Here is an 18,226-nt window from a genome sequence, read left to right as displayed (position 1 = left end):
TTACCAAGCTCTCATAGCCCACAGTTAAAACCAAAACCCCAAATAATCAAATGTCCTCTTGCTTGCCATGGGATAAGATGTTTTAGTGTGCGGGGGAGAGCTGAAAGACTGTCTTCCCCTGCATTTGGGGTGTGGGCATAACCAGGCCCATATTGGTTGGTAGCCACCACCCCACTATTTTTTTTATTTATTTTTATTCTATGGCATCTAGTAGACTTTCTGCCTCTGAGGTGTTTATCAGGGGTAATTGCTCCATCTGCCCACTGGTGGGCAGAACAACTTTGCCCCGATTTATTTGGGGTGGGGGTATGGCCATACCCCCCAATCTCTTATTTTGAAAAACAAAATCTTCCCTGGTCTCTGGCGGGCTTTCTACCCCCCTTGGAGGCAGATGGGCCCTTCACAAATAGGCCAATCTGCCCCCAACTGGGGCAGTTATGGCCAACAGTAATGTGACCCCATGGGGAGAGACCCTTGCCCAAGGAGCTGCCCCCCCCAAAACAAAACACACATATACACACACACCAATCCCTGGTGTCTAGTGGTTTCTGTCCCCCTTGGGGGCAGATTGGCCTAACAAAAATAGGCTGATCTGCCCCCAGGAGGGGCAGAGATGGCCTAAATACTATTTGCCCCCCAGGGAAAGGACCCTTGCCTAAGGGGTCGCTCCCCATACATAAAAACATAAAGTAAATACAAATATATATATCCCTGGTGTCTTGAGGTTTCTGCCCCTCCAGAGGGCAGATCGGCCTAATTATGTTAGGCCGATCTGCATCCGGGGGGGCAGAAAAGACCTAAAAATATTTTGTCCCCCCTGGGGAGCCACCCTTGCCCAAGTGGTCGCTCCCCATATGCGTTAGTATATAAAAAAAACAACCCCTGGTGTCTTGTGGCTTCTGCCCTCCCTAGGGGAAGAAATGGCATAAAAGTAATTTGGCCCCCCGGGGAGCGACCCTTGCCTAAGGGGTCGCTCCCCAAATATAAAAAAAAAAATATATATCCCTGGTGTCTAGGGGTTTTCTGCGCCCCTCGGGGCAGATCAGCCTGATTATATTAGGCGGAATTTAAATTGGCCCCCAGGGAGCAGCCCTTGCCCAAGAGGCCGTTCCCCTTATGCGTTAGTATAATAAAAAAAATCCCTGGTGTCTATTGATTTCTGCCCTCCCGGGGGCAAATCGGCCTAATTATATAAGGCCGATCTGCCCTCGGGGGCAGAAATGGCCTAAAAATGATTTGGCCCCTGGGGAGCAGCCCTTGCCCGAGGGGCCACTCCCCTCATTCAACAACATCACAACAAAAACAGTTCACTGGTGTCTAGTGGGCATTTCTGCTGCCCCATCACATTGCGATTGGGCAGCAGAAATGCTTGCCGAGACATGAAAGGAAAGGAAAGGCCTTTTCTTTCCTTTCATGCCTCTGCTAGCCCCCTCCTCCTGAGCGGAAGTGAAATGCTTTTGCATTTCTCTTCCGCATTGCGCTGGAAGCATGCTTTCAGCGCAATGGGAGGTGACCTCTGATGAGGACAGCACGCGATTGTGTGTTGACATCATCATGCGTCACCGTGGGGGGGCCGAGGGGGATCAGGGTGGAAGGGAAAGCGATTCCCCTTCCAGCTCTGACCTGGGGGGCTGCCCTCAAGGGGAGACCTAGCGCTTCCCACGAGGGCCAGTACACAGACATAATGGTTACAAAGGCAGGTGCCTGAAAGGCGTCGCCACGGACATTACCATTACGTCTGTAGCGTACAAGGGGTTATATGCTAATAGTTGGCTTGCAGCACTTGTTGTGCCACCAACTTAAGTAACCCTTTAAACAGTTTTAAATTACCATTCCGACCTGGCAAAACAAATCTTTTTCCAGGTCCAAACCTTCCTTTTTAATACATATGAGTCACCCTTTGGGTTAGCACAAATTGGCCCATAGGGCAGGGTTAAATGTATTTAAGAAAAGGAGGCATGCAATTTTAAGTTTTACATGCCCTGGTATTTGGAAACACTTAAATTCATTTTTCACTACTGCAAGGCCTACCTCTTCCATAGGATAACATTGGAGTTAAGTCATTACCTTTTATAAGTGTAACTTCCAAATAAGAATATGTAGTCAGTTCATGCTTGGAGTCTCTGCAATCCTAATTTTAAATCCTTACCTAAGGTGAAGTTGTATCTTAAATTACAATTCTGAAAATGTCACTTTTAGAAAGCTGGCATTTTCCTGCCTTAGCCATTTAGCCCCATATTTATGGATGGCTAGCATCGCATTTGCACAATTTATTTTGGCACTAAAACGGCTAATCTAACTCCATATTTGTAATTTGATGCTAGACCCATCTAGCATCAAAATATTGGAGTTAGCGCCATGTTTAGGATGCGCGAAACCACCTTGCGTCAATGAGATGCAAGGTAGGGGTTCCCGCTAGCGCCATATTTACCTCCAGGTGTAGAAACGATGTGCAAGGAGGCCTTAATAATGGTGCCCACTTAGCACCATTATTTAACACCTGGGTCAGACCAGGAGTTAGGGTGCAGGTAGGCCCATTTCCATGGCAAAACACCATGGAATGGGCACAGAGATGCCCGTCCCAGCAACACCACCACCCACACCACAGGGACACTACAGGAGGGGGGACCCCATCCCAGGTGAGTATATTTTAATTTTTGTATGAGTGCCATGGGGGCCCCATGTAAGGACACTCAATAGTTTGGGCTTGCCCAGGGGACACTGGTCCCCTGTGGTGGCCATTTGGGTGGTGGGTATGACTCCTATCTACACTTAGACAGGAGTCATTCTTTGGCTGCTGGTGATCAGAAATAGGTGCTAGGCTGATTAACGGCAGATTCTTTGCCGCTAACCACCCTAATGTCATTTCTGATCCACTAGCGCCATTTCCCCTAACCCCAACCCCACCCCGGCTAGTGCCTTTTTATTTGACACTAGCCATTCCTTAGCACCATCATGCATCATCACTTAAATATGGCGCACAGCTGGCGTGATGAAATGGCGTTAGCTTGCGCTAAATAAAAACACACACAGCTGCGTTGGCGCAGTTGTGCCCCATTTTCCATAAACATGGGCCTTAGCGCCTATGGCCTGTCTTTGCTCACATAACTGGGTGTAGCTGACAGTTGAGCTGTGTGTATTCCGCCTAGACAACCACACTCAATAGAAAGCTTAGTTGTGCTTTGATGTGCCATCACTTACAAGATGGGCGGACGGAGCTGTGCACAGCTCTACTTTCACTTGAATAGGCTGTGTCCTACCTCCACCCAAAGGGCTGCATACCTCTTGTAGTTAGTCTGAAGCCAGGGAAGGGGAGGCAGGAAACCTGTGCACTTCAAAGGGAGATCTCTAGACGCTTTCCCACTTCAAAGGGGGCACCAGATAAGAATATCTGACTGCAGACACCAACTCTTAACACACTTCTGGAACTATGGAGACTCTGCCAGGAAGAAGGACTGTGCTACTGAAAGGGCTGTACATGCTGGACTGCTGCCCTGTTTGAGTACTGCCTTGCTAGATTCCTGCCCTCCTGCTGCACCAGAGGCATTAGACCTGCACCTGAACACAAGTCTCTCAAAGCGACTCCCAGGGCTAGTCTCCTGTTCTGTTCAGAGCCACAGGGACATAACAGGCTCCCAACCACATAAACTAGCACCTCGAACCAGCTGGAGTAAGCCCCTAATCCCCAGGTGGTGCCCCTCAGGTCCTGGATGCTTGGTGTGGCCTCAGTGGAGCTGAATTGAAAAATGTGGGCCCCTTTTGTGACAAACGAGCCTGTTGGTGCTAAAACCTTGTTGCTTGCACTGCGCACCAATGCGAAGGTCAGTCAACCCAATCCTTCAAACTACTGCATGGACCACTCACAGGGAGTGCCAATGTGAAGCCCTAGCCTGACTATCAGTGATAACAACAAAATCTTTACACTACAGTGATGACAGTTTACAACACTTGGCCAGTACTTCATGCTACATTGACGGCTGTCCCCGATACTTCCCTACTCCTCGCAGACCCCTATATGCGAACAGGACTCTTTGAGCTGGACTGAAATTTATAAGTCTCTGTATCTGACCCACGCTCCATTGTGGTTGGCCTGAAATTGTTACTTTTCATGGTATCTCATGACCAGAAGCTGAGAATAGCGTTTTGGGATTTTTTGTGCTATTCTGCAGTTAAATCTTTAAAATTACATTTCTTCAGTTCTACTGATTGGATGTTTGTCATTTTCATCTTGATTTATTTATTTAATTTTGCTTTAATTTTCTAAATTAGTGTGGGATTTTTCTATTGTTTTCTTTTGTTTGGCCTGAAATTGTTACTTTCCCTGCTATCTCATGACCAGAAGCTAAGAATAGCGTTTTGGGATTCTTGGTGCTATTCTGCAGTTAAATCTTTAAAATTACATATCTTCAGTTCTACTGATTGGATGTTTGTCATTTTCATCCAGATTTATTTATTAAATTTTGCTTTAATTTTCAAAATTAGTGTGGGATTTTTCTTTTGTTATCTTTTCACTTTATTACTGCATGAAGTGCTGCATACATGCTTTACACATTGCTTGTAAATTAAGCCTGATTATTCTGTGCCAATCTACCAGAGGCAGGAGGACAGGTTAAATTGGGGTTTGCTTGTGCCTCGCCCTAGCAAGGATTATGGTTGCTGCTTGAGTAGAGTTTCAGTCCCCTCAACTAGTTTCCCATTGTCTTAGTAGCTGTGTGCTTCAGGATTCATGGATGCCTCTCATTCAAGAGAACACTGACCTCTCCACAAAGGACATATCCAAAAACTCACAGAAACAGCAGAGAAAAATGGACCAGTCTATGTCTCTTGATGGCAGCCTTCTTAGCAGGGAGCTGCTAATTTGTCCCATCTGACACCTCTGAACGCTCTTCTTTCAGTCACCTTCTACAAGCTCTGATGCTCACAACCTCATTAGTCCAGGTTTTGCACAATGCAGCTCATATTCATCAAGGTTTTGTATCGCCCTTTCGCCCTTGTGCCACACAAAGGTGAGCAACGGTGATGCAAAACCTAAATGAGATTTATCAAGCCATGCAAATTGTTGCATTGCGGTAATCTGCGGCAGAAAGGTGTGCCATGGGGGGACAGTGGGTATCCATTGAGAGGCCTCGGAAAGCGTCAGAATTGTATGCCTCCCCACCACAGGCACAACAAGAAGAGATATTGTTTTCCTTGTCGTTTCCTCTTTCTAAACATGCGGCATTCTGAAGCACACTTAGAAAAAGGGAAATGCCTCTTAGAATTGTTTTTGTGCAGGATGATGCCCTTCCTGCACAAAAACAATCCTGCCTATAACACAGGCAACAGTTTGTGTGCCAGCACAAGCAGAGAGCAGGAATGTGTCACATAATGTTAAATACAGCGCATTCCTGCTCTCGCCATTTAATGCAGTGCAGCGCAGCAAGGTGGCTTGCTGTGTTGCATTGCATGGAAAATTGATAACTATGGAGGTGCATTCTTGCATTTTTCTGGAGATAATTCATTGCAACTGGACTCACGTTTGAGATCATCTTCTCCTTGGTCAACGCTTGAACAACCATCAATTGTTCTCGCATCACCAAAGGTTTTATCATTACCAGGTTGCATATTGTTTATTCCTTAAGCCAAAATTACCTCTCTGAGAATCAGCATTCCATTTCAGGCAACCTTTTGTGATTTGTAATTGAAGTTGCTGCAGTTGTGGTAGAATCAAATGGAATTCTCTTGGGGGTCACGGAGAACATATCTCCAAGCATTAAAATCCTGGCCACCTTAACTGGGAAATATCTACAGAGAAGGCATTTCCAAATAATAGTTTTGAAGTGTAACAGAACATGAGCCATCCCTCAAGCCACGACTGAATGCTGTAGGAGCACCCATCTCCTCTACTAGGACTATGGCATGGGAATTAAGCCAGCCACGGGGTACATGTTTTAGAAGACTATGGGTTTGTCAGAAATACAAAATATATGATATTAGGGTAAATTATTTATGCATTTAAAAATGGCACATTTCTAAATGTTGAGCACTATAACAAAATGTAGTGTCACAAATTTAAATTTAATTGTGTATTTAAAAATAAATCCTCGGGCGAGTTCGATTGGTAAAAAGCACGTGTTTTTGTTACATTTGCTATAACATTGACTATTTCAGATTATGTTTTAAATGTCACTTTTGGATACCACAATTTATGGAAAATCTGCCAGGATTTGAAAAATGATCTAGTTATGTTACTGTTTTTAGATACTACATCTTTTCCCCGCAAAAACGGGTATAGCTAGAAAGATGCATTTATTATGCGAAACAAAACTATTGAAAACTGCCTCCAATAAATGTATTAAAAAGCAAGCAACATTTTCATACAGAATTTACCTTTAAATGCTGACAAGATACACTATAACAACGCCTATCATAGCTCGGGTTTGTAAGCATCAGTGGGGAAACTGTACTTTTTTATTTTTAGAGTTTGACGGCTGATGCCTTTTCAGCGATCCAGCTTTTGACATTGTATTTTTAGCTCTGATAACTGATTGAAAATTCTTGATGGTAATTTAGAACTCCTCATCTCGAGCTCCAGCCATGGATTATTCGACGTCATTGATTTTGCACACGTATCTGGAAGTATTATACATAACAAGACCCACGCGCCCTGGTTTAATGACGGTTGTCTCAAAGCTGTAATTTCTAGGCCTGTCACGGCGTATGTACCACTGCTACTCTCATACAGTGCTGTGACTAATGACCGGGCAGATCAACTTCGAAGCTTTCCCAGCTGCTGAGCTCAGCAAATAAGCTTCTCGTATCTCGTGACAGCTGTTACAGTGGTTTACGGAATTAAGGCCCTCAGGAACCACTTTTAATTTATGCGACAAAGATTGAATCAGCCTGGCACATGTGCGCCCCGCTCATGAGAGGAATCAATGAGGCCTATTGAACAGCAGTGCATCATGAGCCATCTCTGCGCGGGAGAAGCAGAAACCACGCGGAAGCCTCTCAACATGGCAGCCCGCGCGTGGCATCATTAAATGCGATATAAACCCAAGCGAGGGAAACAGATACACATCCCTTCTTCAAATCCCCACCTTCTTTCATCCCCATCAAAGCACAAAAATAGCCCACAGCCCCTCCCGCCTGACTCTAGCATCTCAGTTCCTCATCTCAAATGGAGCTCTTCCCTTTCAACTGTACCTTTGCTACAACAAAGGCAATGATTTCTATCTAGTTCTAAAAATATTTGTAAGGGTACAGCTACGTTCTTTGGGCAAATGCCATGTTCCAGTTGGGGAGGGGAGGGGCATGATTTGTTATATTAATTCTGCCCCAACTTAGGCATTTTCTGCCTTCATCTTTTTTTCTTAATGCCTGAATTGTTTTCCATACTCCCCCTGCATTGTTTTCAAATCTGTGCGCACGCTTACCCACGCAAAACCTCCTCTTAACCAATACATTTTTTATAGTATAATGAGTTAAACTACCATTCTAATTGTGACGAAATGAAGACCTCTGTATATAAAAAATATGATAGGGTTGCTACATAATTAGTGAACAAATCCCCACTGCCACAGACTCTTCTGTCTAATGATTAGCCAAATTCTCCAATATGAAGAGGATTTTCAGGACACCAAACTCTTAATCACAATTCCTGCAGTCCCTCCTTTTAGTCACACAGTTAGCACATTATCAGAAATGACAAAGGCCATGTTTGATTTCCAATTAAACTGATTTATTAACGGGATGGGCGCATTCTGAGGATTTCTTTTTAATCTCTGAAAGTCACTGGTTGATGGAACCATGTCTAAAAAAATGGCACCACATGAGACTAGAAACGAGAATATTCAAACTAACAATCAAATCACGGAAATCGAAAGTGTAAAGTCATACTGAGGAGAACAGTTCTACATTGTTGAACACACAGGGCCCAATTCAGAAAGGTTTTTAAAAGCAAGACTAAAGCTTGGAAATACACCATGTTTGCATCATACATTACTCACGGTTCATAGAGAACAGTCACGTAAAGTATGTGTTAACAGTACTTAGGTGGGTATAATACATGCAATGCTTACTTATAGGTATACTACACACACACAAACACGCACACAACCACACACACAGATTTACACTTTGAACAAAGGCTCATTCAGAGGAGTGTCAGGGTAGAGGAAAGAACAATTCGATGCAAACCAGGTGAACAACTACATAGCTTTAAGATTTTGGGTATTGAAAGATCCATAGGAAAATGCACTTTCCAAAACCTATGTGCGTACTGAAATGACCCTAAAATTGATCTGGCTCAAATACTGCCGAATTTGTAGGAAAGTGCATTAGTCGTCTCAAAGATTTTTCAAAGTGAGTGTTTGAACGTCTGACAGGTGTAAACAAAAAGACTAAAAAATGAAAACACGATTCCATAATTTTCCTAATCCTACCTACTGCAGGTGTTGAAAAAATAGTAAATTGTTTAAGGTATGTGAATACCAAACAGACATGAGGATACACTACAACATGCATTTAATATGCATGCAATAGAAAGGAACTTCTGCCAACGCAAAAAAAGTCGAATTATGCAGAGCATGTGCATAAAATATGCACTGCTCAGTTTACATGCTCAGAGTAAACCTTTGTGATTCGGGCCCGCTTTCAGTAGGAGGTAGACATTATGTAATTCATGTGGCTATTTCTGGCTTTTTGTCACAGTTTTCATTAAGGGTATGAGCTATACACACGATGCACAGCACAGAACGACAATTTGTAGGTCTACTGATCACAGTTGGCTCTGGGAGGGGCATTTCAGTGCTACCCAAGTGCAGCTGAAATGTCAGGCGGATGACCTCGTTCACCTACCTGTGATCTCAAATGTGATTGACAGCAGCGGCGCAGCACTAGACCTCGACACACTCTGAGACTGACTGTCTGAAATAACAGGCAAACACGGCTATAAGCATGCGAGAGGGAGTAGATAATATACTTCAATTAGACTCTTCGAGCAAACACGGAACACAGCAGCACAGCTATTGTCATTGGTCGCATTGAATTCACTGTACGTGTTTGATATATGCATACACCAGACTGGCTCCACAATAGGCAATTTAACACCTGATCTGCGTGTGAGTTATAGCATCCGTCTTTACACGGGAGACAGTGCAGAGATTCTTTTAACTGAAGCCAGCTTGCAATTCGCTACCCCCCTCCAGGCTGGGTTGCCAATGCTCTCTCATGTGTATGCATACAAAGCCTATTTAATCAGCTTTCCTGCACCCCTGAGATCGCCCCTTCTTGCCTTTGCATATTCCTGTCACATTCTGATAAGGAAACAGTTTTACACCAGCTGAAACAAAAAATGGCTTCACAGGGTTAGAACATTAAGCTACATTTTGGGACCTGAATATAGTGCGTGTTGTTGTCTGTTGGCTGCCCCCCCCCCCTCCTTTGCATCTCATTCTCTCTCTTTCACGTCCTGTCTTTTTCCTTCTCTTCTTTTTCACTTTCTCCCTCTGTCGCTCACCCTCTACATTTAAGTTTTTTCTTGTTCTTTATTTCATTCTCCTTGTCACCAAAATAGGTTCTGCCTTACCTTCCCTTTAACTTACTCGGACCCTCTCACTCACATACAAAGACATTATCCACTCAGCTTAATCACAAGCTTTATTTCTCTCTCATAATTTTTCTCTCATATCTTTTTTTCTCTCTGAATGTCACACAAAATAACTCTTTGTAACCTTCTTTCTTTCTCCCCTACTCTAGCTCTCTCTATTTATTGTCTTGCACACCAAGTGCAATGCTTTGTCCCTCACCCTTAATGTGGCAGATGCAATTTCAAGTGCCATAAATAAATGCACATATTAAATTACATATGACATTACACTTACCACTTAGAAAGGGATGGCCTTGAAAACAGGATTATTTGTAGGTTTTACTATGTGTTGCTATTTAATTATATTTTCCATTTATGTGTTGTTATTTACTGGTATAAATATTGTGAGGGCATCAGGGGCGACTCCTTCACAATGGCGAAGAAGCATTGCCCCCCTGGCTAAGCCAGAAGCTGAACAAATAAAACAATATTTCTTTATCATTTTATCTTTCAGCTGCTGGCTCAGCCAACAGCATGTGAGGGTAGGGGCGGGCTGGGCCACGTGAGGTGGGAGAGGGGTGAGGAGGAGAGAGTGCACCTATGTGCGCATGTGTGTTTGGCTGGGTGTCTTAGGCCGGCCAAACACACATGGCACTTAGGTATCTCCAACCCGGCTGTGTTGAACAGCCGTGCTGGAGAAACATCACAGACCCCTGGGCAGTATCTGAGCAGCAGGCCAAGCCCCTCAGACCACTCCTGACACTGCTTTCATGCTAACTTTAGCATGAAAGCAGTGCCAGGATTGCTGGGGAGCCTGTGCTGGTGTCCCAGTGAATGCTGGGACACCAGAAGAAGAAGAGCAGAAGGCAGGAGAAAGCAGTGACAGGAAGAAGTACTTTTTTTGTAAATTATTTTTTTATTCCCCTCTAATCCCTCCCCCCACCCACTCCTCCCTTTGAGATTTGTGGCAGCTGCCTCTGTAGAGCATAAGTATTGTATTTCTTGTCAACACAGATGCGCACATATTTCAATCATGCAGAGCAGTGATTGGCTTATGGCCTGGCTGGATATTTTAGCGGTGGACCATGTTTCAACAGGTTTACAGAGCAAATGTTGGTACTGCTGACATGAAATGAGAAACTGGGGGGTAAAAGCGTCTTTACCTGAAAAGGGCTTTTATTTTTAAATGGATATCCATGGACAGTCTGCGAACCTGGGTTTGAGGACCGTTTGCACCAGTGCTTAGTTTGTAAATAAAAATGTTCCAGTGCCCAAAGCTCTCCTTTGAAAGATGCGGCTGCTGTAATTAAATGTGTGAGCACAGAATACTGAGGCAGTGTAATCCTAAAGTCATCTCGGGCCTCTTTAATCCATTTACAGTCACTCCCTGCCCCTTTAGCTCACTCCTGCACCTTTCTGCTGTCTCCGTTTGTGATACTTTTTTGTTTTTCTCTTTCTTCCTCCGTCTTTCCCATATGTGTCTTATGCTCGCAGTAAATGCCTGATGCTGAAAAATATGTGCTAGCCCTCAAAAATAAGTGCCGGTGACCCCCACCGTAATGCACAGGCTCAAATTAAGCCCCAGTTTGCACACTAAGGCCCTGATTTGTATTTTTTTTGTGCCGCATTAGCTTCATTTTTGTGACGCAAAAGCGGCACAAACGTATAAAATACAATTGTATTTTGCAAACTTACAAAATACAATTGTATTTTGTAAGTTTGAGCCGCTTATGCATTAGAAAATGACACGAATGCGGCACAAAAAAGTATAAATCAGGGCCTAAGAGTCCAACTAGCTCTATCTTTTAACCCTAATTTTTCTGTATTACAGAGCTAAGAAGGTTGTGACAATTAAAAAGGAAAATCATGTTTTTAGAAATCTCTCTTTAGTTGACAGGTCAGCACAAAACATGCTATGAAGGATGCAAAGTTGATTAACTTTTTAGGAAAGTTTCATGCAGATTCTTCGAAAGGTCCAAAAATTATTAAGAAAACAAAAATGCCTTTCCTATATAAACTGATTTAACATAACTATACTGACCTATATATAGTTTTCTCTCACTTTTGCCCACAATTAGTATTTCCATCACCCTTTCTCACAGCATCCATTTCTCTGCCTCTCTGACTTTCTTTCTCTCTCCATGTATCTCTTTCTCTCTGCTCCTTTCTATTAGTTCTGTATCCCTCTCTCCCTCTTCCTCTGCCTCTCTACTGCTATCTCTTTTTCTGACTCTTTGGGGTAGATTTATGAAAAGTGGTGCTGCACCTAGTGGCGCACCACTTATCTTGCGACCCTTAGCGCACCACTAACGCCACTATATGTGTGCCCTATTTAATATACAGTGCACCATGGTGGTAGTTAGGGAACTAGCGTCAGAATTTTTGACTCTAGTTTCGCACTTTGCAGGATTAGCGTCAAAAACTTTGACACTAATCCTGCAAAGCTCCCAGAGCCCCACTGAAATCAATGTGAGCCTCCTTTGACACCTACTCTGAGCTGGCGTTAAAAATACTAGAAAAATTGATGCAAAGAAATCTGTTAGATTTCTTTGCACCATTTTTCAGCCTCCCCAACAGAGGATCACCCCCTTTGCATACATTATGCCTGGTGCAGGCTTAATGTGGTGCAAAGGGTTACAGCGTGGCACAGTACAAGCATTGCGCCACTCTGAAAATATGGCGTGGTGATTTTGGCCTCTTTGGGCCACCTTAGCGTAAAAAAAAATGAAACTAATGTGGCGCAAGGAGACGCTAGGGGCTCTTAAATACGCCCCATTGTTTCTCTTTCTTCGTCACAAAGCATACAGTGCCCTTTTTATGTCTTCTTCTTAGTATCTTTCTCTCTGATTGACAATCCCTAACTATCTTAATTTTGCACTCTCTTTTAATCTTTGTCTCATTATCTATAACTCTCTTCCCCACAAAAAATAGTTTGGTCCACTCCTCCTCCCCATATTTATCTTTTCCACTTTCCATATTAAATATTCTTTTTCTCTCTTTCTACATATATTTATATCCAAGTACATATCTATATACTGTTATCTGACATGCTTACTTTATTACTCTTTTTCTCTCCCTTTCACATTGTGCACCACTCTCGTTCTCCACTTATCACCAGTAGTCACTTTTTCTCTCTTCCTTTCCCACTGTGCCTTTCTCTGTCTTTCTCAGTCTCTCTTTTATTTCTCTTTCCCTTTCTCAATGTCTCTATCAGCATTCAAGCATTATTTAGTGGGTACTCAATTCAGGATATCTATGTTCTTAAATCATATGGCTTTACAACTATTAAGAAATGCCTGATCAGAAGAGTCTTACATCATTTATAAAAATGTTTTATTTCGGAGTCTTTTATCTGAATATGATCCAGAATAAGGGCCTGATTACAACTTTGGCATAGGGGGTTAATCCGTCCCAAATGTGATGGATATCACGCCCGCCGTATTACGAGTTCATTATATCTTATGGAACTTGTATTACGGTGGGCGGGATATCCGTCACATTTAGGACTGATTAACCCCCTCCGCCAAAGTTGTAATCAGGCCCTAAATGTTAATAGTTTTGAATATTTATTCAATCAGTAGTAATGTGAAGAAACCCACTTGAAGTTCAACATTGTTTTTAGCTGCAGGTGGCATTAGGAGGCAACTGTCATTAGGAAAACAAAACGGAGACCACCACAAGCATTACCTGTAGGTATGTGATATTGAAAAACAATTCTGACAAATATTTGACTTTTGATGTGACATTTCACTAAAATTATATGTATAATATACATTGTTAAAGGGTTTTTCTGCCAGCCTTCTATATTTATTGATATGTCATTAACATTTTCTTCTGCCCACTACAACATACAGTGGGGGGGGGGGTAATGGGTCAGCTCACTTTAGCTATTTGCTAATTTTACTGTGAGAGATGGCATTCTGTCCTCTCACAAGGAACACATCCACACACAATGTAGTTTTCTTAAGTGCAAGAGACAGATGTAAGAAAATGCCCCTTTTTGCATTGTTACCCCATTTCTCTGGACTGAAGCTATCGTTGTTTGAACTCTATTTACTGGGGTACTGCTTTCCAGCCCCAGTGTTTCTGTACTTTATAAAAATGTCACTCTACCAATCACATCTTTGTTCTCTAATTTTTGATAATTTGCCTCCCTATGTGGGGATTGTCTTTTCATATTGTTATAACCTAAAGTTAAAATCATAAAATGTTTTGGTTACATGAAAATCCCAATCAATGGTGAAATTGGATTTTTATAAACATACAGGAAAATTGATTCTAAAAAATTTATTATATTTCCTTGTCTGAAGCACCTGCAGGCTAATTAGCACTAGCCTACATGCAACTAATCTATGAGCGCCTCGTTGATGATATGTGAAATATTGCTGTTAGAGCAGAAACAATAGCATGATAACAGGAGCAAAGCAGAATGCTTTGACTGCATTTCACGTGCCATAGGAAAAGAATGTTTGAGGTTCATGTGATGCTGAGGAGTCAGTCCTGGATATTGATGGAGCTGTGGATGGAGTATTTTAAAGGAAGAAACTTAGGGCCGGATGTAGATAGGTCCGATTTTGCGAATCGGAAATTGCGAGTCGGTGCGACTCGCAATTTCCGATTCGCAAAATCGGATGCAGAACGGTGTCTCAGACACCGTCTGCGATTCGCTATGGGGTTGCAAAGACCCACCTCATTAATATTAATGAGGTGGGTCGCATTTTGCGACCCCATAGCGAGTCCCTGCACTCACAGGGATGGTGGCCTGCTGAAGACAGCAGACCTCCATGTCTGTGACTGCTTTTTAAATAAAGCAGTTTTAAAAAATTTTTACAGCCCGCTTTCCTTAAAGGAAAATGAGTTGCAAAATAAAAAAAATACCGAAACCATTTGGTTTAGTTTTTTCAGAGCAGGCAGTGGTATCATTGTTTGTGGGTTTCATTACACTGGTGACAAGCATAAAGCTGGAGCAAAACAACGCGCTGTTAAGGCATTGTTGGACTTTTTTAGCTTATGCAGGGTCAACCCCAATCTTTTTGCCTCCTGCCTCCTTTTTTGTCTGACCTGTTGCTGTTGGCTTTTGAACTCTGAGCACTTTACTACTGCTGACTAGTGCTAAAGTGCATATGCTCTCTGTGTAAATTGTATTGTTGATTGGTCTATCCATGATTGGCATATTGGATTTAATAGTAAGTCACTAGTAAAGTGCACTAGAGGTGCCAAGGGCCTGTAAAGAAGCCCTGTGAAGAGATGCTGGCAGCCCAAGAGTGAGAAATCCACGCAAAGACCACCGTGCAGGGAAAAGGTCGACGCAACTCCAATCTGCAGCTGAAAAATTGACGCACCGCCAGCTTCACGGCTTAAAATCAAAGCTCGCCTGCAACGCGACTGGAAGATTGACACCCGGAGCTGGGAAAACGACGCGCACCATCGCTGACGGACGCTAGTTAGATTGTAACCCGCGCTGGGTGGTTTTCAGATCATCGTGAGGCTGGATTTCCAACACAAACACCGCTGGGCATGTAAAAAGGATGCAAGGCCTGCCCAGACCCGAGAGTGCTGACCAGATCGATGCATCGCTCTCCTGCGGAGAGAAGAAACGACGCACACAACCTGACTAAAGGAGAACCAACGCAAGGTCTCGGTCGTGAGTGAAATCAACGCATCGCAAGCCCTTTTTGACCCACACTCGCCCGTGCAGGGTTATTTTTGATGCACTTAAGGTACATTTTCATGCTAACAGTGTTAGTGTTGTGTTTAAAATTACATGAAGACTCTTTTTGCATTTTTAGTGATAACTTGACTTGTGTATTGTGGATTTCTGTCGTTTTGGTCTTGTTTTGTTTGGATAAATATTTTCTATTTTTCTAAACCTGTGTTGTGTCATTTTGTAGTGTTTTCATTAAGTTACTGTGTTTGTTGGTACAAATACTTTACACCTAGCCCTCTGAAGTTGAGCCTGCTGCTCGTGCCAAGCTACCAAGGGGGTGAGCGGGGGTTAGATGAGGGTGATTCTCTTTTACCCTGACTAGAGTGAGGGTCCTTGCTTGGACAGGGGGTAACCTGACTGCCAACCAAAGACCCCATTTCTAACAGGCATTGTAACACTTATGGACCTATTGTGTTTCTCTTTAGTGATTTTCACTGTTTGGTACATTTGTTCTCCCTTGCGTTATCATTTCATTCGCATTTTATTCAACTAAGTATCAACAATATATTCATTTTTACCGAATGTATACTGAGAGGTGACCTTTGATAACAAAGAAATACTATCAATTCATTTCGTTGGATGTGTGACCGTGCCAGTTTTTAAATCACATTTACTTTGACAACTGTTAAATTGGATGCTTACTGATATCCCACTTATGTTAACCGGGAAATTCAGGCTTGCCACTTGTGTCTCGCACTGTGCACTCAAATCACATACCAGTGAAGCATGTGGGGGAGCAAGTGTCAGCTAAGTGTGCGTAGTCTTGCATTGAGTGGAGCTGTCATGCAACAGTGGCTAGAATTGCAGGAAGGATCTAGGCGGATCATTTCATCTGCAAAAATGCCTGTGCTATAAGGAACTTCTCTAAGCCACACTCTCTCCTATGTAAAGAATTTGATCACTGGAGCAGCTTTACAAAAACATCACTGCAGTGTGTCCAGGTGTTATTGCTAGTAACATGGCTCCATCTACCACAAGAGGAGAGTTGTTACAGGATAACAACACATTTTGGCCTGTTGTTGCAAATAGCAGTCACCAAAGTACTTAAAGCTTAGAATATCCTATACTGCCACAGGTGTGGGACAATCACTTTGAAGGCCTTTGCTCTTTATATGAGTCATAGTAAGGGTCAGAGAAAGGTGGGTCATTGAACATATGACTCCATAAAAGATTAACTCTTACCCCACTTGAAATCATGATAGAAGAAGCATATTATGTGATACCTGGGATTACTTATGGTAAAGCTAAAGGGCCAGACAGAATACTAGGCAACCTATAGGTTTCATAACCTTACGTATGGGTGCCTAACATTAATAACATTACCAACTGCATCCTTGAGGTTGCAGAATTGACAAAAATTAGGATAATTGTGATGAGATTAGTTTAGAGGTTACAGAAAGAATGGTAACAATTTAATGGTTTAAGGAAGAAAAGGTCGAATTTGATTCAGTAGGAAACGTAACCAAACTTTACAAGATGTATTTGTGAAGGACATAAGTGACAAAGTTAAACTAAACAAGTAGGACATGAAACCTATTGCTTATTGAGGTGAACCTATAAAATTAATGGAGTATTGTAATGATGACTTGGAGTATAAAAGCAGATTTGCAGCAGGAAAGATTCACATGGATGTTAATGGTTTTGACTTTATTGGTGACTTTTTGGCCCAATTTGGGGTTGGAATTCTGGGTCTCTCTTAAGTTTAGAGGACTTGCCTTTCATGAGGTGACTGATCAAAAACAGAAAAGTAAAGCAGAGTTTTATAGGGAATTCCTGGACGTTTCTAGTGATGAGATAAGATGTATCAATGGATACACCACCCGGATAAAACTAAAAGAAGACATACATTTTACTATTTTAAGTACTTTGAATGAAAAGACATTTAACTTTGAAAGTTGAAAAGTGCAAATCTCTTGAGACGAACTGAAGTACTTTGGTACATTTTCTCTTAGGATGATTTGAAACTCAGAAAAGATCTTATTAGATCCAGAAATGAAATCCAGAAACCAAGGATGAAATTGCCTCTGTTTTAGAGTTGGTCGAGTTTTACAGTATGTTTGTTCCCATATTTTCAGTGAAAATTGCTAGGATGAGTGCATTACAAAAAAGGCATAATTGTTGTTGGAAGAGGATTTTGAGAGTGAATTTAAGAGGCTGAAGAAGAAAGAAATGGAAGGGGCACAGATTTTGAAGAGTTACTGCCCAGATCATGAGACTATATTATGGGCAGCTGTCAGTACTTAAGGGTTAGGTGCTGTTTGTTCAAAAGGAGGGAAATATGAACAACACTGTAACATTTATTTCACGTAGGTTAAAACATGGGACTCAATATTTATTAATTGGGAGAGCAGATTTGGTAATGTTTTGCACCATTAAAAATTTGAGGAATTATGTTTGGAATGATTATTTAATTATTAATATTGGACACAAGTCCCTACAGAAAGTTTTTTTCTTTTTGAAGAAGGGTATAGATAATATTTCTAGCAGAATAAGCAAATGAGTTGTTGTTATACTGGAGTATGAATTTGAGATTATATATTATTCTGAGAGGTTTAGTTTTGTGGCTAGTTGCTGTTCAAGATTCGTAAAGAAAAAAACTAGAATAGAGGATGAGATTGATGATCAGGAGGAAGAATAAATGATACATGTCATTGGAAGAAGACTCTGTTGTACAAGAAGTTGGAAAGCTGATCAGAGAGGGTTGGGTAGAAAAAAATGTTGTATTTTCAAGTATGGAATTATATTTGAATGTAAGGGATGAATTATCTGTGAGTCAAGAAATAACATATAGGGGTACAAGATTAATTCTGCCTGAGTTGAATTGAGAGAAAATTATGAGAATGGCACATGTTGGTCATCAGGCCACTTGCAGGATGAAAGAAACATTGCGGGTGGTTGACTGTTGGCCTGGAATGGACAAACAGGTTGAGAGAGTTGTAAGAGAATGTTTG

At 42.2% G+C, this 18,226-nt stretch overlaps 1 protein-coding gene across 1 annotated transcript in view; it reads right to left on the bottom strand.

The window, feature by feature from the left end:
- Nucleotides 1-18,226, bottom strand: part of THSD7A (thrombospondin type 1 domain containing 7A) — a 934,571-nt gene that overhangs the window by 501,329 nt on the left and 415,016 nt on the right. The window lies entirely within an intron of this gene.

This window comes from Pleurodeles waltl, chromosome 10, assembly GCF_031143425.1.
Source record: "Pleurodeles waltl isolate 20211129_DDA chromosome 10, aPleWal1.hap1.20221129, whole genome shotgun sequence".
NCBI lineage: Eukaryota > Metazoa > Chordata > Amphibia > Caudata > Salamandridae > Pleurodeles > Pleurodeles waltl.
Note: the sequence above shows the minus strand (reverse complement) of the source record. Positions and strands in the feature narration are given on the sequence as shown.